General features: G+C 48.4%; 1 pseudogene; it reads left to right on the top strand.

The window, feature by feature from the left end:
* The first annotated feature begins 221 nt into the window (after window positions 1–221).
* LOC147976986 (aspartyl protease family protein 2-like) lies at window positions 222–1,480 on the top strand (annotated as a pseudogene).
* Window positions 1,481–5,339: the final 3,859 nt, after the last annotated feature.

Below are 5,339 nucleotides of genomic sequence, written 5' to 3'. Positions count from 1 at the left end.
TCCATCTCCCACGAGTAGCCCCACTGCGCATCGTCGTCCTTGGACTTGTACATGCCCTTGTACATGTGCGTGATGGCGTACATACGCGTAGTGGCGGAGCTACACACACATCACTGGGCGGGCCAAAGAAGGGCTAGATTAAGATATGCGCCTAAAAATTTGCACCCAGGGGCCAAAATTAGCTCCACTCTACACTGAACTCTTGTTTGGCTGGGCGGGCCATGGCCATGTTTGGCCCTGCTGTAGCTCCGCCACTGCATACGCGGGCACGCCGTGTCGACTTGTACACTGTGTTTTGATTTTCGGCCGAAAAAAACAATTTTCGGCCGAATTTCGTCCATCTCGCCTGGGCCCGGTAAATGTCTGTGCCGGCCAAAATTTTCGGCCCAGTTTGAACAGTTTTTTTTTTGGACTAATCCAACTTCTGGGGCCTCCCCTTGGTCTGCCTAAGTTTAACAGTAGCGAACCGAACACCCGAACCCTAAACATCCACGTCGACAACGACCGCTTCGTGCACCTGAATGAGCATGCCACCACCGCTCTTCGGCCGCCCATGCACACACAAGTTGGAGGCATGTACAGTGTTGTCACCAGCGTTGGAACCGGGGCCGGCCGACGCACGTACGTCCTCGCGCTGGACATGACCAGAAACCTGTTGTGGATGCAGTGCAATACGGTCCAAAGGCCGTTCGTGCAGCACCCACCGCCCTTCGACCCTGCCAAGTCGCCATCATTCCATCCCGTACCAGGCAACAAACCCATTATGCTTGCGCGCCGACCATCTGCCCAGAGCGCACGACCCGTGCAACTTCCATCTTCGTCCCACCCGGCATGACGCCGTCGATGTGACCGGCGTGCTCGTCAATGACACCTTGGCCTTCGGAACCTCCGGCGAGTTGGCAGAGGTTGCTGGAGTCGTCTTTGGCTGCGCGCACACCAGCTATGGGTTCAACAGCCATGAAGTGCTCGCTGGTGCACTCGGCCTGGGAAGGCACAAGCCATCGCTCATTTGGACGCTCGGGCAACACAGGCATGGCGCCGTGCAAGTGCATCGCTTCTCCTACTGTCTTCCTAGGCGCGGCTCGCCGGACCACCGCACCTTCCTCCGGTTCGGCGACGACGTCCCGAGCACCCAACACATGGTGAGCACCCAGATCACGCCCGGCCAAGATTTCAGCGCCTACTTCGTCACCCTCGTGGGCGTCAGCGTCGCCGGGCGGCCGCTGCAGCATATCAGGGAGCTGTTCGAGCGCCACTTGTACCCCTGGGGTGGACCGGCGGAGTTGTGTTCGATGTTGGGACGCCATCGATGATGCTGATAAGCACAGCTTACCATAAGCTGGAGAACGCTGTGCTGGAGCACCTCAAGCCGCTCGGGGTGTCGCGCGTGCGCCACGCCGGATACTACCTCTGCTTCCGTGCCGACACCCCGAGCGTGCATTTGGGCTTATCTCAAAATTTTAGTTTTTCCACTTTATAAGGCTCAATTTGGTTATTCCCCATCACAAGTTCAGATTTCAAGGTGCATTAAATCATTGCATGCAAGTATTAAGAGAAAGTTGACCAATGCATGTACTTTATGCATGCATACATTGCAATTAATGCATTGATAAACATAAATTTTTGAGAAAAATAACAGCATTAATTGTGTGTTTTTGCAAACTACAAAAAGTATTCCACCACTCACCATTTACCTTGGTTGGTGAGATTTTTGAATTGAGTCATATAAACCGGAAAGGAGGGAGTATGTGTCCGGTTCCTTGCTTCTCGGGCTGGCCGGTCGCCCAGGGCGATGCTAGAGTGGGGGAACCAAGGACAACTCCGACGCCGGCGACACAAACAAACGGGCATGCGTTCTATATATCCTCCTTTTGTCCGTTTGGGTAGGCCATGAATGGGCACGTCCGTTTTTTGATTTGGGTCAGCTGGTGCACCCAACGGGAGACAGACTCATATTTACCATGTAAAAAACGAATATGGAAAACACACGGTCGAAATAAACATAATTAAATATAAATAGACAAATTGCCCCCTCCCCCCGGTTGTCTCTGGTTTGCGTGAGAAATCACTTCCGAACAGCGTGGCCTGAACGGTTGTGAGAGGTTTGCGGGTCCATCTTGAAGATGCACTTAATAAAGCTTCGTGAGATTGCCCTAAAAAACTCCGTTACATTCAACCATTCATGGGCCCATCATATGACACGGCCGCATATGAACTGAACAATTTTTGGCTAATAGTATGCATAGCAAAAATGGTCGTGACCCAAATCCCTACCCAACCTCTAGATTTCAAGAGTAACCGAGCTTGGTAGCCAAACGGTGGTCGTGCATTATTTTTTTGAAAAATCACTTTGGGGGGGGGGGGGGGGGGGGGGGAGCTCCCCACTTAAATGTATTTCTTAAGTTTTGTAACCCATCGATGATGACTGATTACAAAGAGGTGAATTACATAAGCACATGTAAACTTGAGGACAGGTAAGAACGCCACGAGGAGGCAGCCTGTTTTTCTTCTGGCTTCTTCATCCGGTGGATCGAAAGCATAAGGTCTTGCAGGATGTTCTTGAGGGTGGTGATGTTGTGGTCATTCTGCTGCCTGAAGGTCATGGCATTCCTAGAACCCCATATCTTCCACAGAATGATGAGCAATATTGAGTTCCAGATTCTGTGATCAGTGTCCGCGGGTATGTGGCAATCCCAAAGATCGTCGATGCAGCCGTTGGGAGTGATGCCAAGTCTGAGCCATACACGCCTCGCTAGGGGGCAGTTGATGAAAATGAGTGTGATGTCTTCGCCGTCGAACCCGAATCTTGGGCATAGGGCGTCAGAAACAATATGCTTACGCAAGAGATTGGCCTTACAGTTTAGCCGACCACGAAATAGGAGCCATGCGAAAATCTTGACCCGATTGGGGGCTCGTGATGTCCAGATAGGCATGGAGTGGAGGTCCCCCAAGTCCTCTCTCAGGGTGAGCTCGTATGCTGCTTTAGTGGAGAAAGGTAGGCCGCTAATGAGGAAGTGCTCATCTGGTTCTTGCGATGGCTGAAAGTCTTGCAACAAAGACAACAACTTGGACGCAACATTAGAGGTTAGGCGAGTCCGCATGAAAGATTCTAAACCTTGATTCAAAACAGCAGCCACGCAAGCAAGTGGGAGAGTGGCGTGTGAGTATAGGTAGGGAAACAATTCTGCAAGTGGTCTATGATGTAGCCAAGTATCTAGCCAAAAATATGTGTTGGTCCCAGAGTTGGTCAGAACAAAGGAAATGGGATGTAGGAAGGGGAGTTGTTGGTTAATGGTTCTGCAGAGAAAGGACTGGTTGCTTTGTGGGTTAATAAGAGCATTGGGGTGTTGGAGAGCAAGCCAGTCAAGCCATGGTGTGCGTTGTGGTAGTAAAGCTTTGGCGGCAAATTTCATGAGGAGAGAGCGATTTTGTTGTGGCAGATTCTTCAGTCCTAGACCACCAAATTTCTTAGGTTTTCAAACATCTTTTCAACCAACTAGACAGTCAGTACCCGTGCATGTTTCTTCAGCAGCCCAAAAGAAAGCGCGGCGGATCGAATCCAGAGTTGTGAGTACACTTTTCGGGATGAGAAAGACGGACATAAAGTAAACCAGGGTGGATTCAATTACTGTGATAGGACGATTAGTCGACTATCTCTTTAGAGAGCAGTCGAGCGGCCAATCGGAGAGAATTTTTTTGCATTTGTCGATAATAGGTAGAAATGCATTGGCGGGCAGGTGAGTAGGCGCTAGAGGGAGTCCGAGGTAGATCCATGGGAAAGAGGAGACTGGGCATTGTAGGGTGGATGCAATGAAGGAAGCAATGTCAGGCGTGACATGTAGGGTGGTTTTTGTGGTCGTGCATTTTTAATTTATATTTACAAGTAAACTCAATTAAGCATCGGCACAACCAAAGGTGATCTTTGCACCTATACAGTTTCTATGGATTACTGCAAAGCACAAACATTTCTCAACTTGTAAAATGGATTTCCTCGAACTATAGGTTTTTGGCCTAATTGCTCATAAATAGTTAAATTCTGCAAGAAAATATTACTAGTATAATGTAGAGTGGGATACATTTATCGAGCAATATATATTGAGTTTGTCATAGATACACGGAATTGCCTATTTGACGGCGTTTCATCATATTACTGGGTAACAAACCCAGCCTCTGCATAAGTAGAATGGAAAAAATGTACCCATTGGGTAGGCCGGATACGGGTATGGAACGCATACACCCGGTCTCTGTATAATTAGAATGCATACAGCCAACCCAACACACACACACGAAAACACATCACTAGTAAAGTCATAAGAGCAAAAGTTATGCCTTGACATGAAAAAAGAAAAAGAAAAAAGAAAACACCCCAAATCAATCAGATCAGCGATCGACAAACTATATTTAAGATCATATCGGCACCAACCGTTGACACCACATTGATGATGAGGATTTTCCACACCACCGCCTTCAGGAAAAAAGCGACACTCAAGTGCCGCCGTCGCCGAATCCAACCACAAAGGTCAGAATCAAAGTTTTCACTTTGATGAAACAGTTTGAACTAAACATGTGCATGGATAGCCCGGCCCGGAGGCCTGACCCCCAAAGCCCAGCATCCGGGCCAGGCCTGGGCTCCATTTTTTGGCCCAAAGCCCAGCCCAAAAGCCCAGAATAAGCCCCAAATGCCCATAAAATCTAGATTTTATTTGGAATATAGATATAGTTTATTATTTTAATACCCAAAATATTATTATTTTAATTAAAAATGTCACTGTGCTTCGGGCCGGGCCAGGTGCCCGGGCCCAACCTGGCCCGGCCTGAGGAATGATCAGGTCTAGACTGAACGTATCTGAGCAATGCCTCCAACAAAATAACGACATAAAAAACATCACCATTGCCAGGGATGACCACTCGGGTCTGACCTGGTTTGCCCCGGAGCTCGAGACCAGGTGCTCGCAGAACCACCATCAAAGTCACGCATGTGCTGTCACCATCGCTTTTTCGCAAACCAGCAGCTTCAATTTAATTGCCGCCACTCAGAAGCATCTCTACTATCTATCACTCTTTCTGATTTGCACCATTAATTCAAGAATGGCATGAATTAATTTGTGCGTATTTCCTCCATAGGTATCTGCAAGGGATATGTAGTTTTTTTTTGTTTCGCCTCTATCTATCACTCTTTCCGATTTGCAGCATTAATTCAAGAATGGCATGAATTAATGTGTGTGTATCTCCTCCCTAGATATCTGCAAGGGACATGCAAATCTCAGAAACGGATTCTCCCTTCGTAGTAAATGCAGCAAACCCTCCCCTCCAATATATATACACGTCAAATCTGGGTT

Source organism: Triticum urartu, chromosome 4A, assembly GCF_056163025.1.
Source record: "Triticum urartu cultivar PI428250 chromosome 4A, HENAU_Tu73, whole genome shotgun sequence".
Lineage (NCBI taxonomy): Eukaryota > Viridiplantae > Streptophyta > Magnoliopsida > Poales > Poaceae > Triticum > Triticum urartu.
The sequence above is the reverse complement of the archived record's forward strand: the minus strand, read 5'-3'. Positions and strand labels throughout refer to the sequence as shown.